The sequence below is a fragment of the Pinus tabuliformis genome, chromosome X (assembly GCF_031772625.1).
Source record: "Pinus tabuliformis cultivar Carrire ecotype Pingquan chromosome X, CPIR1, whole genome shotgun sequence".
NCBI lineage: Eukaryota > Viridiplantae > Streptophyta > Pinopsida > Pinales > Pinaceae > Pinus > Pinus tabuliformis.
In genome coordinates, this window is record NC_142308.1 from 1,662,318,255 (window position 1) to 1,662,337,136 (window position 18,882).

Genomic DNA, 18,882 nt, shown 5'->3' on the forward strand with positions numbered 1-18,882 from the left:
CTCAAGGAAGAATTATTTATGGAGCAACCACAAGGTTTTAAAGTACATGACCAGAAAACTCATGTGTAGACTGAAGAAAGTCCTCTATGGTTTGAAGCAAGCTCCAAAAACTTGTTATGCCCGCATCGATACCTTCTTTGAAGCTTGGTTTAACTAGAAGTAATGTTGATCCAAATCTTTACTTCATGACAGTACAAGGTATGCCTTTGATTTTAGTATTATGTTGATGATTTATTTTTTATCAGTAGTGAACCTCTTATTCTCCAGTGTAAGAGGGAGTTAGCTTCTGAATTTGAAATGAAAGATCTTCACTTAATGCACTACTTTCTGGGTCTTGAAGTATGGCAGAAACCTGGTAAGATTTTCCTTTCTCAAGGAAAATATGTTGTCAAGCTGCTTGAAAGATTTGGTATGACAAAATGTAAATCCATGAATACTCCAATGGAGATGAACTTCAAGAAGCTATGTGGTGAAGTTGCAGGGCCTGATTTAGCAAATCCTTCTGAGTATCATCAATTGATTGGGGCACTAATGTTCTTAGTGAACACTAGATCAGATATATGTTTTGTGGTCAATACTCTGAGCCAATATATGATTAAACCATCTGACGCACGCTGGGTTGCTGCAAAGCATGTGCTGAGATATCCCTGCATGGGATCATCAATCTAGGATTGAAATATACTATCGATGATATAAGACTACATAGATACTCAGATGTTGACTAGGTTGGTAACTCTACTGATAGAAAAAACACATCTAGGTGTCGCTTCAGCTTAGGATCTGCCCTGATATCTTGGATGAATAGAAAGAAAAAGAAAAAGATACAAAAAAAAAAATGTAGCCCTCAGCACAGCGGAAGCTGAGTACATTTCTGCTAGCATGGCCAGTTGTGAGGCAGTATGGCTAAGGAAGCTCTTTGGAGAGTTGTTGGAGCATGTTCTGGACACAACAGTGTTTTACTGCGACAATAAGAGTAGGATTTGACTTGCAGAAAATCTTGTGTTCCATGACAAGTCCAAGCATAAATATCACTATATCTGGGATATGGTGTAGAGAGGAGCAATAAGACTCCATAATATAGCCACTAATGACCAGATCGTCGACATTCTTACCAAGCCTTTGCCGAAAGGAATGTTCTTGGTTTTCAGAGAGCAACTTGGACTGATGGATGTGACCCTTCCTAACGAGGGTGGTCATGGATGATGAGCCTTGAATGTGTGAGATCCTTGTCATGTGTTGACAAGTGGATCCCCCAAACAGTGATGAGCCTTGTATGTGCGAAATCCCTGTCATGTGTTGACAAGTGGAACCCCCCAAGTAGTGATGATCCTTGGATGTGCAAGATCCTTGTCATGTGTTGACAAGTGGATCCCCCCAAGCAGTGATGAGCCTTGGATGTGCGAAATCCTTGTCATGTGTTGACAAGTGGATCCCCCCAAGCAGAGATGAGACTTGGTTGTGTGAGATCCTTGTCAAGTGGGTTATCCCACCAAGTAGAGATGTGACTTGGTTGTGCGAGATATGTCTGTTCTAGCAGCTGTATGCTCCTTTCCCAAGTTACTAGTGACTTAGCTGCCAGTTATCTTCAGCAAACATTGTGAAATTGCTCAAAAGTGCTATTCCCTGTTTGAACCAGAACACTAATAACGAAGTCTAGTGCTTGATACCTTTTGACGCTAAATCTGATTATGGTTCCCTTCATATCACCTTATTTTTGACTTAGTTTATATTTAACCTACATGGAAAAATTGTAAATGACAACAGATCCATGATATGTTGAAAACATCGACCAACATGGCCTTACATTGCCAATCTCTAGCAGCTGTCAAAGAGATGAATCCAAGCTAAAAGATATGCTATGCTATCTCTGCCGGAAAATGTCAATTCTTCTACACCATCCAGGCAATATTTTTCTGGTTCATGAGAACATCCAAGGACCAATGCACATAAGGGCATGTGTTGTATACTACTGCTTTGGTAAGGATACATAATTTTTATTCCTGCATAAGAAAACCTCCTATCCATAAATGGAAGCCCTGTCTAGAAGACATAAGTGCCCAAAGAACTGTGTTGAAACTATAAAGGTTGGTAGGATTACTGCTTTATGCATGTTTCTGCTTACATCGAATGATATTTAGCAATAGAACAACCAATCACACGCAAGAAACATATTAACTAGCACTCACCCATTTCCTGGAACTTCAGCTCCTTCATAACTTGACATTTTATCCACAAATTCCTGCATATTCTTGGCTACATCTTCCACATTAAAATCATTCATAGTCTCTCTTGAGGTAGAGTAATTCCCTGTAGGATTCTTTGATTGCTTCTGCTTAAGTCGATCTCTCTCATATGAATCTATTTCCTTCTGTCTCTCTAGCATGGCAGCATTCAGATCCTCTTCTCCATTGTAAAGCCATGTATCATCATCATCCAGTGGAAGGTCCAAACCCACAAAATCGGATGAGGAATGGGGCAAGGACAGAATTTCATCAATGCATTCAACTAGAGCATGCATTACTTTGCTGAAACAAAAGCAAAACATCATATCAAAATCAAATAAGAAAACTTATCTTTCATAACTACTCTTTCAAAAGTGAAATCAAGTACTTGCTGTAATGGCCATGCACCAAAGAACAGAGTCTATTTCTTTAATCGTATGCTAAAGATGACAAGAATAAGTTGTACATATCCTTCAAAAAAGATAACTCTCCAAAAACACAATCAATCTCAGAAAAATAAAAAGGTTAATAAAAAATTGGAAAATTTAACTAGCAGCTTTCAGTCCTCAAGTTTCTAATTTTAAGCCTTTTGCACCTACTGAAGTATATATCTTTCATTATATCAAAAACAACAGCAAAAACCTTAATCTTGCAATGCATCATTTAGAAATTGTTTTGTGTAACTGTCATTTGCCAATGATTACATTCAGATTTCAACATTGAACATTTATTTAAAACTACACTAAATAATTTCCTTTCCTGTTAAAAATAGAATCATGCTAAGTAAATAACAAGTCATAGTGCATACTATCTTTATCCTTAGAGTGAATTGCCTGTATTTATTTTGAATCAACATATTTCAACAGAAAACATTTTTTCCTTAAGGTTTTCCACGAAACGTACTTTTCTATGTTTCACAAAGTAAGAAATTGTCTGCTCCATGAAACATACTTTTCTATGTTTCACAAAGAAATTGTGTGCTTCACATTGGTCACTATCACAAGAAACCAAGCATAGCACGAATCAATGTATTTCAACATAAAACATTTTTTCCTTTTAAGGTTTTCCACAAAATGGACTTTTCTATGTTTCACAAAGTAAGAAATTGTCTGTTCCATGAAACATACTTTTCTATATTTCACAAAGAAATTGTGTGCTTCACATTGGTCATTATCACAAGAAACCATTACCAAGCATAACAGGAAATTGAGCCATCTTCAAGAACCTTGGGGAATCAATAACGCTTCCCTGTGTCGAAGAAGTATACAATATACAATCACATACTCCATGCTGGTTGAGTGTAGTTTTAATTGAACTTAGATCTTTACCAAGTTTATCAACTATTTGATTGGAATCTCTAATCATGACTACTGACATAAGAGAGCAAGTGAACAGCTTTGATCACACCTTGCTATTTTGCAAACTGAACACAGCCATGATTTGTCATACGTCAAAAAAAGGCAGATTTCATTCGCATCATACCACAGCCACGCACTTTGACAGACTTAACTCAAGACCTGGGGAGGTTATGGTTAAATACAACATTTTATAACATAACCATGTGGACGTCATTAAAGAAGAAGGTTCCAAAGCTAAATAATCTCCTGCAAAGGCCAAGCAACCTAGAGACTGTTCAAGATTTCATCTTGTTTGCTTTGTCCTGACTCCTGATATGGCAGATACACTATTGGTTTGCATTTTATAATCATTTTAATTTGACCTTATCTGTCCTGTCCTCATATGGCAGAGCTGATATCAGTTTGCTTTGGGAAAAAGCCATGATGCCCTTTATTTCCAGCCACAGCACAGTTGCTTTACTGCAGAAGCCTTTCTCAGTTTCAATTTGCCTACTGGTGCATGTGATGCTGTTTGCAAGGCATAGGAAAATAACCCTTTTCTGCCACTCCCATGCCATTGCTGACTTGCTGTGGCCCATCAAGGGTGCTCTTGCTGGCTGGGGTCTGTTGGACTTGAGTGGTCTCAGATCTGCATATCGTGTGGGGGTGTGGTGTTTCCCCTCACACCCTTTCAGCATTTTATAGGTAATAGTTAATAGGTTAGTTGTGCTTCCTGACCAGACATATGTCACTCCTTCGCATGATGCCTGAAAAGTTGCAAAGGAATAGTTTGATTTCTGTTTCACTACCAGGCTCATGCTGCACTCTTGCATGAAGGCATGTGTCTTCATTAAGGGGTGCAATTTGATTGTGTCTGGACTCTGTACAGCTGTGTTTTGTAAATCACAGGATTCACTAGCTCATAGGTAGCCAATTTTAGTACTTAGGCCCAATTTTAGTACTTAGGCCCAACGTTACCTGCCCTTTATATGTTTCTATGGCAAAAGCCTTTCTGCTATCCACCCTTTTTGCGTAACATTTTCATTGTACTGATATATTTTTTTATCGATAGAACTTGGAGGCGTGTTTAATATATACATGTGTGCACTATCTGGGCACACATGTATGTGTGTTTGGCCTCCCTTCTGTAGACACAAATTGAATTTAACAGCCCCATTGCTTACAATATTAGAGAAGCCTGCATACAATTTTGAATTCAATTACAAGAACTTCTGTTGCTTTGTACATCAGGCTGTGGTCTAGTGGAAACTTGAGAAGTTTTTGTGACAATGACACGGTTTCTAATCCTAACAGGCATGCTCCTCCCTTGAATGAGATTTGCCAGGTGTGGCTCTTGACTATATTGAATATTATTGAGGTATGCAGATTATGGTATGGTCCTGGCAAGTTACCAGTTCTTCGCTCAAATGTGTAAGGGTAGGTGGAGCTTCTTACAAGGTTTACCATCCATGTAAAAACAACAGGTTCCCGTTTACGAATAAATAAAGGAATTTCTTTAACCTACCAGCAGATTATGGTATGGTGCTGGCAAGGTACCAGTTCTTCGCTCAAATGTATGAGGGTGGGTAGATATCCTTTCCAGGTTTACCATCCATGTAAAAAAAATAGGTTGCCAGATATAGAATAAATAAAAGAAATTATTTGGTTTTATGACGTTTCTCACTGCTGATAATGTGTACTTAAATTGAGGAGGTAGTGCATCAGATGGATCATCTGTGAAAAAAAAAATTAAGCTTACCTGACTCTGGAGAAGAGTGTGGTATTTCTGTAATAGTCCAATGCTTCATCCATGAGCTTCTTATGCTCCTTCGAACCTTCAAGAAGACCCCTGAAATAACCCCTGTTCTCTAAGCTTCTCCTGAATGCCTCCCATCCAATATCTCTACTCCTCGCTGCTTTCAGTGCCGAGCTTTGGACTCCAGCAACCCCTGAGCCACTCAGTCCGAGTTCTGCATTCTCCATCTCGGACTGATAATGCGATCTCTGCTGATACATCATCTCAAATCCACAGCTTATCTTCATACCCAGTTCCGCCTCCTTGTAATTTGGAGACGACAGAGGCGGCATCGGATAGCAACGCGGTGCCTGAAAGGCTTGCTGCACGAGCTGAGCATACATGGCCCTTGACATCCTCACAGAGACATCTACCATCTCCTTATTGCCCAAAAACTTCTCCATCCGAGACGCCGCCTTCATGGAATCCACGTCCCGGTCATAAAAGGCCTCCACCGCCTTAGAAATCAAGTGCGGCTCGTGCTTCAAAACCTGAGCCACGCTCAGAGGAACTCGAACCCTGACCCTATGCATGTTAACCCTAGCTTTATCGGGATAACCTTTAATACGACTGTTTATAGCGTTCTGAACAGCATCGCTAGCTCTGGTTTGCACAAAACCACCCGTGAGAGCCCGCAAGGAGTCCCATACTGAGGGTTTCACCGGTAAATGGTAAACCTCTCCCGCAGAAGTGGACAAAGGCAGAATGTGAATTTCTCCCTGCCGGATAAAAACCCTGTTCCAGCTGTTTTCTGGCCGGAGCCATCCCAAACCCTGGCCGAAACACTAGGTATGCATTTCGTGATTTCGCGTAGAATAAAGACCACGAACCATTCGTCCTCTACGTTGTCTCCGTACTTGAGCCTGCCGTGAAGATGGGGAACGGAAGCCCGCGGGTTCGAGTCCCGGAGATTGGAATTGAGAGTACAGGGACACGATGAGGTTATAGCAGGTTGAAGGTTGAATGACTCGTGTTGCCATATATAATCCTTGGCGAAATCTGAAATTGTGTCTAGACATTGTACCTGGAGTTCTTTCAATCGGGACTCGGTTTCTTCGGCTGACATCGAGTCTGATAATGCGAAGTCTGGGAAAATGGCGTAGAGAAGAGTGTCGTCGGGGATTCTCGCTCGACCTGCCGAGTATTCGTATTCTTCGTCCATGGCTGTCATTGCTGCAAAAGCTTCACGCGCTGCTCCTAAAGATGATATGCGTTTTGTGTAATTCAATGCGACCTTAAGTGTGTCACACTCTGTAGAAATGCATAAAATGTCGGGGGAATCATTTTTTATATGTGCTATGAGACGCTCCGTCGTCGGAAGCTCCGAGAACATACACGTTGCATGTGGGAAGTAAATTACAATGGTTTCAAATTTCTTAATTTAAAGACTTTAGATGTGGGATATATTTTTAGGTTTTCAATATTATTGTTTTGTTTTCGTTTTTAAAAACTGTCACATGAGTTGGGCAATTTTTGTGTAAACTTAAGGAGTTATAACATAGTGTACTATGACGGCGATGCCTAAATCCATTTCTATTGCAAAGTTAATGCTTTTGATATGTTGGGGCGATAGTCACATATAACGCGTGATGTTTTTTTTTTCGTTAGTCATCACGCGCGCGTTATATGTGGCTATCGCCCCCGCATGTCAGGGGCATTAACTTTGCAATAGAGGTGGATTTAGGAATCGCCGTACTATGACATTGTGGGAGGTCACTGGTGTATCTTATTCTCACTCAAACTTAAGGACAACCAAATTTAGTGCACTATGACATTGTAGGAGGTTACTAGTTTAAGATGAAGTGTATCTTTGCTCACTCAATATAAGAGATTTTTGGTTTGTGCATAAAAATAATATGAAAAATTCTTGAGTATATTTAAAAGCATTAGACTAATACATTAAAAATCCTGTTATATGTTTTTTTAAATATATATATTTAATTTTTATATTAATTTTTTCTATTATAATAATTTAGTTATTTTATATATATATTATTATTATTATTATTTTAATTAATAATAATAATTTAAAATAAAGTTATAATTTAATTAATTTTTATGTTTTTTGATTTGTTATTTTGACATTATTACATGTTTTTTAAAATACATTCATATATTAATTCTTTTTATAATTAATAATAATTTAAAATAAAATTATACATATACATATTTTTAAATGGAGTGATTAGAAAAATGAAGAGAACTAGTCCAATAAGCCAAAAGACGTGGTACCATGTCCCTATAAGTGTAATGCAGTAGTGTATAAACATTAAATCTCTTTCAGTTTCGAAGATGAAAAGGTGGCGAAATTATGTTAGTTCTTGCACCAAGCATGCAAACCAAATGATAGAAATGATGGCTATGATGGCTTCGAGGTTTGTTTTCATTTGATTAGATGGTCCAATGCTTGGACATGAGAGAGCGCCCGAGAAATTTGTAGTGTGGCAGGAAAATAATAGATGCAAGGAGGTCAGCCCATGGAAATCTAGCATTCAAGAGTAGGCTCTCTCCAACCAGTGGCCGACTCAGCGGGGAGGATTGTCATGACTCAAATCTGTGGGCTATAATTTTGGAAATTTCCAATTTAGGCCTGAGGAGTAGCTCTAGGAATGACAATTATCTTTGCCTGATCTGTCAATTTCCAAACTATCAAGTGACAATGACACAATTAAATTTTATTTTTACTGGTTGACTTTAGTTCTTGATGCTATGTTCATCAATATTCTCTCCAAGTAATTGTTCTTCTTTAAGATGAATTCCCCTGTTTGGCTCAGGTTATTGGTTGTTTTTTTTACTTTATTCTGCATAAGTTTTCTTGTTTCAATTGGACTTTGGGAGTTGGGGGGGCAAACTTAATTTACCTACCTAGACCCAACCAATTGAAAGTTATATGAGGTGGAAAGGTCTAAGAATTTTATGAACTTGTGCTCACTTGATAAGTAGTGTCAAGCCAAGGATTGGTTCTTCACATATTGCTGTGATACCCTGGTGCTATTTCTTTTTTGTAAACATTATTATTTAGATTTACTTGTAAATATTATGGAAGTATTGACTATGGAGTCAAGACTAAAGACTAAAGTTGTATTACATATGTAAATGTTAATATATTGCTATGAAAAAAATATTATTTCACTTATATTTTTATTTAGAAATATCATAGGAACCACCACATGTGAGTAGTCGGGGTCTCAACTATCAAGAATCCTCCATCTTTAAAAAGATTTCTATCACTAGAATTATAGACGAGAGATAAAGGTCATGGGTGGGGATAAGATGATTTAGAAAAACAATTGTGGGAGAGAAAGGAAATTTGAAAGTTACTAATTTATTTTTTGACATAAGAGAAGTCTGGGAATTGTTGAGACAACAATTCATCGACTAGGAGGAGCATGTTAGCTCCTATTATATTTCCAAAACACAGACAAGTAACAAGTTTTTTTGTTTATGATTTATTGGAAATTTTTTAGTTTCCAAATAGAAGTTTATATCATTATTATGTATGAGTTTGGAATAAATGTAATACTTAATAAGTATCAAGATATCTGGAGAAAAGGGTTTGTGTGGAAGAAAAGGCCCGCTTGAATTAAATAATGATCTTGTATAGAAAACTATGGATTAAGCAAGAAGTTGTTTCAACTGAGTTTTTACAATGTGATTTCATATGCATTGGTATACAACATGGTTTTTATGGTCAGGGGTTGACACTAAGAAAGTTATCAGGTCATCCCCTTAAACGTCATGGAGTCCCTGTTTATAATACAAGAAAACCTTGCAGTAATAGGTGCAGAAACTCAGAAGCTAGGAGTCATGCACTCTGAGACTAGTAAACAATAATTTGTATGTGTGTGTATAACTGATATATATGTATAATAAATAATTTCTATAGGTGCTATGTGTGTGTACAACTTGTTATCACCCCAAGAAACTCTCCTAGGTTGTATCTCAGAGATGCTCGGGAACATTACAAACTCAACAAAGATGTTGGAAATAGGTGGATGAATGGAAGGAATGATGCATATTCAAGCCAGATAACCACTTCCACTATGCTTAACTCCAGACATGGGTGAACACCTCCAGACTACAAGGCTTTAAACCACCAATCACTCACAGTTTGAGGATTATGTGAACATGGAGAATACTGACCACACTAGCAGATGCACAAGACCAAGTGATGGCCGGCTACAACCAGTAAAGAGGTCTGCAAATCTATTTCCTAATGCACAGACAGGATGACAGCTCTCTGGCACTAAGTAAACAGAAACATGCATAACACATTCAATGATACATACTAGATTCTAACGCAGAGGTGGGATGATAGCTCCTCTAATGCTAAAAATCAAGAGCACGTGAACAAATGCATAATAGGCACAACCTAGAACATAGTAGAAATGGAAAGTGAGCAATTAACAGCAAAAGAAGCTTGTATTAGCTGAAAATGAAGACCAGACCCTGTAAGTATCAAAGTAGTTATAGTCTCCAGAAGTTGAACCTTACATCAAAACAACAACCATCAACCCTGATTACATCTCTGTTCTGGGTATATATAGAGTTTGATTACAAAGATATGTTGTTGTGCTATGCGTGGAGGGGTCATAATGGACCACCAACCACCTTAACTCTCTGATGGAGTCTCTGCTACGATCTGCTGGCTTTAATGAACAAATTGACCTTTTCTGTTGTTCGGTGGTCCTTCTCTGAGTAGGTGGCGTGAAATATGGATAAAACTCCATAACCATTGAATGCATTTAACTGCTCGAGGCTGGTCCTTTTCTTCTCGGCCACTCTGTTTGTTGAATGCGGTGGTTGAAAATTTGATACAAACAGTACTGGGATTGGATATGCTTGTCCTTCGGATGCACAAAGAAATTAAGGAGCTTGGACTTCTTAGCGGGCGGACAAACTGAATGGAGGAACGAGGCTGACCGTCGGATTGCGTAATTGAACGGCAGAGATTGGTTCGTGGAAGCTATCGAGAGACATGAGATCGGGATGGACAAGGGTCGTTGGATCTCATATGGTCAGATACAACGGTGATCGGGGGCGGAAGCTACGCGAGAGATAACGAGCAGAAAGGGCGGTTTTGGCGGCGAGCGGTAATTATCGCACCGCCTTTGGAGCCGCGGCGGTATTCATACATGGGCTCGTGATCCACTAGAATTGCGACGCGTGGCGGATGTGACAGGCGGGAAACCGCTTTCCTCGCGAGTTAACGAGTGGGCAGCTCACGGGAACGGGATGCGCGAATGCCGTCGGATCGCACAACGGATGGTCGAATGGTGGGGGAAACAAACGGAGTTTAAAGCGCGGGGAAAAAGGCGGAGACCGTTTAATCAAGTGGTAGATGATTGGACGGCGGAAACTCCATCGCACAGATCTTGACTGATGTGACGGGAAAGGGCCTGCGAATAGCGCGCTGTCATATGATCACGGTTATATGACAGTTTGAACTCGGCACCTGGGGCTAAGGAAATATGGGTTATGCCGAGTTTAGAGGAACAAAATGGAGGAAGCAAGGTGAAAGGAAGTAAGCAGGGGAATAGGGAAAGGCGAGGATAACTGATCAGGTGCTCATGTCCTAAGTGTCGTAAAAATGCTCAAAATTTAAAGTGCTCAGAACTGGTTCAAAGTTGAACGAATGGAAAGTGCTCGTCCTCCCGATTCCGGTGCCGCAAACGGTTCGAAAAGCGGTCGCCGTATGAGGAAGATATGGCAAAAAGAATAATTTGTCCCTAACATTAGAAAATTTAATTTTTCAAAAAAAAATTTAAAAAAGGGAATATTCCACAGAATATTCCAGGGAATATTCCTTGGAATATTCCAGGAAATATTCCCTTCACAACAGCCAATCAGAAGCTGCCACGTGGCAGGCCCGGAGGCCGCCACGTGGCCCCCAGATGACATCAGCAAGCAATGGGCGTATGTAAAAAACAGTTTTGGCATCGGTCAAGTTTGAACACGAGACCTCCCGCAAGCAACTCCACAGCCTTACCGTTGCACCAACACAGCCACATTGAACATGTGGGCGGCACAAACTATATTTAAAGTTTGAATTTTGCTGGGTGGGAAAACAAAGGGGGCCAACCCCGCCTTCCATAGGACCATGACCCAGAACCACGGGCTTAAGCCCCAACCACCAGCCCAAACAGTCAGCACGGAATCCGAGGCAAAAATTTAATGTAACTGCAGTTTTGGCGGAAAATCTGGCAGGAGCGCCAAAATTGGCGGGCCCGCCATATTTGGCGGGCCTAACTGGACCTTCACTAAAGTTAGCTGGAGTTCTTTTAGGCTAAACTGGAGGGGATCATTAAATGGCCATAACTTTGGCTAGGAAAGGCGGTTTTGGACGAATTTTTTTTTGGATTTTGGGTATTTTCGACCTTCTGAAGCCATTGGTGCAGGTCTTACAGCCATCAGAGGTCATTTTCAGACATTTTGAAGCCGTGGAAGTTCTAGGAGCCACTAGGGCCCAGTATTGGGAAGACTGTATAGGGTTGCAGGTATCCATTGGAGGTGATCCAATAGTCAATCCTGAAGGATTCAAGTGTTCTGAATCCATTTCTACCATCTATTTCTCCTGTAGATGCTTCTATTCAGCTGTATTTTCAATTTGAGCATTTAATAAAAACAAGGACAAGCCCGGTTGGGAGCTTTGGACCCAGCAGACGTAGCCCTGGAGGGGGTGAACTGCTTTATCAACTTCTTTTGCATTTGTGGTTGATTTATTTTGCAGAACAAATTCGTTTTAATGTGTTAAACAGTAAAAGGAATTAACTCTGCTATGCTTAAATGAGTCATGAACAGCTGAAAATTTCATGTGTTTTCTTTCTGCAAGACATGGAAATCTTTTAAACATGTTTAATTCTGAATTGAATACCTTGCAGACAAATTTCAAGTAGTTTCAAATTCAGATCAAGTGGTATCAGAGCTCAGGGTTTTTGTGCAAAGATCTTCTAACTGTCTTGCAAAGTATTGATGCTTACCAGGTTGAAACTTAAAAGAGGGGAAGGACAGTTGACTAGAGAACGAGAGAATCCTCAGTCAAGGAAGGCCAGAGAGCCATCACCTCCACCTTCAATTTCACCCTCAAGAGTCTCAGCAGAAGCTTCAAGGATGTCTGCACATGAAGGAGAAATTCCTATAGAGACAGATCCAAAAGAAGAAGAAAGAGTCTTCAGAAAGGCTTTCTTGGACCTCACTGAAATGGTGAGGATATTGTACCAAGAAAGAAATGAGAAATTGGCTGGAGAAGGGTCCAAACATCCACATGAAGGAGAGGGCTCTTCAGGAGGTAAGAAGGATGATGATCATTCCAAGAAAGGACATGGAGGAAATGGTGATCCACCACCCCCATCTTCACCGTCTTCCTCTTCATCCTCGTCTTCTTCTGTTCATAAGCATAGATCCTCTGGAAAAAGTCATTTTTTGAAGCTTGATGTAAAATTCGAATTACCTATGTTTAATGGTGAAGTGAATGCAGAAAAGCTTGACAACTGGATTAGGCAGTTGGAAGTTTACTTGAGGATCCAAAATATGCATGATGATGCCACAAAGATTCAGTTGGCTTCTTTGAGAATGGATGGAGCAGCCTTGGTCTGGTGGGAGGCCAAGACTAAAGAGGAGATCAAGAAATTTGGTAAGGTTACCTTAACATGGCCTGAATTTCTGTTAGCCATTAAAAAACAGTTTTATCCTCTTGCTCACATGCAGAAAGCCATTATGAACTGGCAAAATTTCAGACAACTTAAGGGTCAGAGTGTCCAAGACTACACCCAAGAATTCAGGAGAAGAGCTCTCTTGTTAGGGGTAGATTTACAGACCCAAGAAACCCTACTGAAATACATCGGTGGCTTGCATAGCTACCTTAGACACACCATATTGATGTTTAACCCTACTAGCCTGGACGAGGTTTGTGTCCAAGCTACCCATTTAGAGGCAAGGGGAAAAAACACATTTGAAGAGGGTAGAAACAAGCCCCCCAAGGGGAAAAACAAAGAGAAAACCTCCAAGGGAAAGGGCAAAAAGAATGCATATGTCAAGCAAGAGAGTGAGAAAGTGATCTGTAAACACTGTTCTAAACCAGGCCATGAGGAGAAAAACTGTTGGAAATTACATCCTGAAAAAAGACCTCAATTTAACAAATCCAAAGGGAAACAGAAAACTGCTGCTACTACATCTACACCACAAGATTTAGGGGATGATTCAGGTGATGAAACCAAAATTGCAGCCATGGGTTTGAAAAACTTGAAGGGAAAAGAAATTGAAACTCAAGCCAGCACTAGTACCTCAAACTGTCATGTACAAGCTCCTAAGGAGGAAGAAAGAATTGAACTGTTTCATGTGAGGGTGATTTCAAAACATACTAAGATTGACACACTTTTTGATAGTGGGTCACAAGCAAACCTTATATCAGAGGACTTGGTCAAGCAGCTTAAACTTGAGACCGTTCCACATCCGAAGCCATATCCACTTGGATGGATTTGCAAGGATGCAAATTTACAAGTTTCAAGAAAGTGCACATTGCGCTTTGCAATTACTACACATTTTATTGATACAGTTGAACTTGATGTGGTACCTTTTGATATAGCAGGAATTGTTTTGGGAAGTCCTTACTTGTTTGATAGGAAAGCTATCTTTCATCGCCATGAAAACAAATATCATCTGTTCAAAGATGGCAAGGAGTTCATTGTTAGAGCTCATCGCAAGAAGACAAATATAGCGATGGTGAATGCAGGACAGGTAAAAAGGTTGGTCAATTCAAGTAAGAATTTTGTTCTTCTTATGATTAAGCCCAAGGTTGATGTGAATCATGAGTCATTTGACAATTGTGATCCAAAACTTAAATCAGATCTCTATGATGTAGTTGATGCATATCATGAGATGTTTCAGGAGCCAACAGGTTTGCCTCCTAAGAGGGAGATTCAACATGAAATCCATTTGCATCCAGATTGTCCTCTTCCAAACATAGGCATGTACTGCATGTCTATTATGGAGAATGCTGAAATAAAGAAGCAAATCAAGGACTTGTTGGACAAGGGTTTCATAAGGCCAAGTACTTCGCCATGTGGGTCACCGATTGTATTGATTCCAAAGAAAGATGGCACTTGGCGTATGTGTGTTGATTTCAGGGCCTTGAACAAGATAACGGTAAAGAATTGTTACCCACTCCCAAGGATAGATGATTTGCTAGACCAGCTGAAAGATGCTCGATATTTCAATAAGTTAGACTTGCGTAGTGGATATCATCAAGTAAGAATTGAAGAAAGTGACATTTGGAAGACAGCCTTTAAAACCAAACAAGGACTCTTTGAGTGGCTTGTGATGCCATTTGGTTTGTGCAATGCACCTGCAACTTTCATGCGGGTAATGGATGATGTCTTGCGTCCTTTTCTTGATGATTTCGTTATTGTCTACTTAGATGACATCTTAATTTTCAGCAAGTCTAGAGAAGATCATGTCATGCATGTTAAGAAAGTACTTGATGTTTTGAAGAAGAATCAGTTATTTCTTAAAATGTCAAAGTGTGAATTTGGAAAGACTTCTTTGGTTTATTTGGGACACATAGTAGGAGGAGATGCTTTGAGAATTGATCCTGCTAAGATTGAAGCTATTGTGAAGTGGCCTACTCCCAAATCCATAACAGAGGTAAGAAGTTTTTTGGTGCAGCTCAATATTGGAGGAAGTTTATCTCTAACTTCTCTTCTATAGCAGCTCCTATGCATGCAGTGACAAGTGTGAAGCATGCTTTCCAATGGGGAGGCAAGCAGCCAAAAGCTTTCGAATCTTTGAAAGAGAAGATTAGTTCAGCTCCAGTCCTTGCATTACCGGATTTGAGACAGCCATTTGAGATACAAACTGATGCTAGTGATTATGCTATGGGTGCAGTTCTTCTACAACATGGTAAGCCTATTGCTTTTCATTCTGAAACTTTTAATGGTGCTGTTGTAAATTATCCTACATATGATAAGGAGTTGTATGCGTTGGTACAAAGCGTCAAAAAGTGGAAACACTATTTGATGGGCAAAGAAACTGTTATACATACCGACCATCAGCCCTTATAGTACTTGCAATCACAAAGCAAGTTACAACAGTCACGACACTTCAGATGGATGGGCTTCTTGCAACAGTTCCATTTGGTAATAAGGTACAAGAAAGGTACTTTGAATAAGGTTGTTGATATGCTTTCAAGGCCTATTATTGGTGCTGTTACTTTACTTAAGGATGATTCCATTGTACATGATAGTTACATAGAACAATATGCATCTGATGATGACTTTAAAGATGTGTATGCTAACTTGAGTAAAGGGAATCATGTAGAGGAAAATGATTATCACATGCATAACAATTTGTTGTTTCATTTGGGCAAGTTGTGTATACCACAGGGGGAGAGGATAAATGTCATAAGAGAAGCTCATTCTTCTCTTATTGCTGGCCATTTTGGTGTGAGCAAAACAGTTGCACATCTACAGAGGTATTGCTATTGGCCTCGCATGGTAGATTCTGTTTCAAGGTTCATAAGAGGTTGTTCATTATGTGCTACAAGCAAGCCTAGCAATAGGAAGCTTGGTTTGTATACTCCTTTGTCGGTACCTTCTAGACCATGGGAGAGCATCTCTATGGATTTTGTAGGAGGTTTGCCAAAATCTAGAAAGCAACATGATTATTTATATGTAGTAGTTGATCGTTTCAGCAAAATGTGTATACTTATGCCTTGTAAGAAAACTATAACTGCTGAACAAACTGCTGAATTATTTTTTCATCATGTATGGATTCACTTTGGTTTGCCTACTTCCATTATTAGTGACAGGGATTCCAGATTTGTGGGGAATTTTTGGTCCAACCTATGGGAGATGATGGACACAAAGTTGAAGAAAAGTACTGCTTTCCATCCGCAAACAGATGGACAAACCGAAGTTGTGAACAGAACCATTGTGCACCTCTTGAGAGGTTATTGCAGCAAGCATCCCAAGCTTTGGGATGAACATTTGCACTACATACAACATGCTTACAACCGTGCCAAGCACTCTTCCACAAACACCTCACCGTTTGAAGCTTGTTTTGGTTACTTGCCAAAATCACCTCTTGATTTCATTCTTGAGAAAGATGTTGCCATTGAGGGACATAGTGATATTGACAAAGCTCGTTCATTCATTAAGAGAATTCAGCAAATACATCAGCAAATTCAAGAATAGCTTGAGAAGAGTCAAGGCAAGTACAAGGAAAGACACGACAAGCATAGAGTCGATCACAAGTTTCAAGAAGGGGATGAGGTATGGCTGTACATTAGTAAGGAAAGGATGCAAGGAGAAGGTAAAAAGCCGAAGCCTATTCGTTATGGTCCATTCAAAATCCTCAAGAAGGTTGGAAATAATGCTTTTCAATTAGATTTGCCTTCCTACATGCAAATGTATTCTGTTGTCAATGTGGAGAACTTACGTTTGTATGAACCTCCTTTGATTGCTGATCATGAAAGTGTTGTTCAACTGCCATCTATAGAAGATTTCTCGCCAGAATTCTTAGATGAGCTGAAAGAAGATACAATCCTTGACAGAAGGACACGCACTTCAAGAAGGGGCAGTGTAGATTATGTTCGGTTTGGTTTCAAAGGCAGCAAACCGAACAAGGCAAAGTGGATGGAGGTGGACAGAGTGAGGGAGCTGTACCCTCACCTCTTTAACAGGTAGTTGAAGGCTTTTGGGGTCCAAAATCTTCCCAATGGGGAGGCGTGATCAGGTGCTCATGTCCTAAGTGTCGTAAAAATGCTCAAAATTTAAAGTGCTCAGAACTGGTTCAAAGTTGAATGACTGGAAAGTGCTCGTCCTCCCGATTCCGGTGCCGCAAACGGTTCGAAAAACGGTCGCCGTATGAGGAAGATATGGCAAAAAGAATAATTTGTCCATAACATTAGAAAATTTAATTTTTCAAAAAAAATTAAAAAAAGGAATATTCCAAGGAATATTCCTTGGAATATTCCAAGGAATATTCCCTTCGCAGCAGCCAATCAGAAGCTGCCACGTGGCAGGCCCGGAGGCCGCCACGTGGCCCCCAGATGACGTCAGCAAGCAATGGGCGTATGTAAAAAACAGTTTTGGCATCGGTCGGGTTTGAACACGAGACCTCCCGCAAGCGACTCCACAGGCTTACTGTTTCACCAACGCAGCCATATTTGACATGTGGGCGGCACAAACTATGTTTAAAGTTTGAATTTTGCTGGTCGGGAAAACAAAGGGGGTCAGCCCCGCCTTCCATAGGACCATGACCCAGAACCACGGGCTTAAGCCCCAACCGCCAGCCCAAACGGTCAGCGCGGAATCCGAGGCAAAAATTTAATGTAACTGCAGTTTTGGCGGAAAATTTGGCAAGAGCGCCAAAATTGTCGGGCCCGCCATATTTGGCGGGCCTAACTAGACCTTCACCAAAGTTAGCTGGAGTTCTTTTAGGCTAAACTGGAGGGGATCATTAAATGGCCATAACTTTGGCTAGGAAAGGCGGTTTTGGACGATTTTTTTTTTTGGATTTTGGGTATTTTCGACCTTCTGAAGCCATTGGTGCAGGTCTTACAGCCATCAGAGGTCATTTTCAGACGTTTTGAAGGCGTGGAAGTTCTAGGAGCCACCAGGGCCTAGTATTGGGAAGACTGTATAGGGTTGCAGGTATCCATTGGAGGTGATCCAATAGTCAATCCTAAAGGATTCAAGTGTTATGAATCCATTTCTACCATCTATTTCTCCTGTAGATGCTTCTATTCAGTTGTATTTTCAATTTGAGCATTTAATAAAAACAAGGACAAGCCCGGTTGGGAGCTTTGGACCCAGCAGACGTAGCCCTGGAGGGGGTGAACTGCTTTATCAACTTCTTTTGCATTTGTGGTTGATTTATTTTGCAGAACAAATTCGTTTTAATGTGTTAAACAGTGAAAGGAATTAACTCTGCTATGCTTAAATGAGTCATGAATAGCTGAAAATTTCATGTGTTTTCTTTCTGCAAGACATGGAAATCTTTTAAACATGTTTAATTCTGAATTGAATACCTTGCAAACAAATTTCAAGTAGTTTCAAATTCAGATCAATAACCAGTGTAGACCATCTTCGAGCTAGCAACCAAGGACCGAGCTTATTCCTCCTCCTCGAAAATCAGCAACATGTAGCAGAGATAACACTGGTTCCTTCTGGGGATGAGATCCTCCTTGTGAGGTCTCAAGAACTACAGACCAATGCTTTTATACAAAACCAGCTTAAAAACATTGCCTAGCATCCATTAGGCATGGAGTCAAATTAAGTCTACGCTAAAAACCTGTAAAAGAACATGCTTACAATCATTAAGGCCTGAGAACCTTAAATAACATAAATCTTCAAAAACTGGCCATCTGCTGGGCCATCAAAACCGTTTCTCCTCCTCTTGACCGTTTCATCATAGATCATCAAAATTGGGTTGATTTGATCCTCTACCTCAAAGAGTTTAGGGCATTTGACCTTATCTGGTAGATATGGATCAAATTTCATCCCCTTTCTGTATACTCTCCTCCTTGGAT

General features: G+C 40.1%; 1 pseudogene across 1 annotated transcript in view; it reads right to left on the reverse strand.

Annotated features, from left to right (window-relative positions):
- LOC149146386 (protein ecdysoneless homolog) overlaps positions 1–6,625 on the reverse strand; it is a 78,954-nt pseudogene extending 72,329 nt beyond the window's left edge. Inside the window, exons 1-2 of the transcript XR_016264624.1 lie at positions 5,319–6,625; positions 2,187–2,525 (exon numbers count right to left, since the gene is read on the reverse strand). The product of XR_016264624.1 is annotated as a protein ecdysoneless homolog (transcript). The remainder of the gene's footprint in view (positions 1–2,186; positions 2,526–5,318) is intronic.
- Between the last annotated feature and the right edge of the window lie 12,257 nt (positions 6,626–18,882).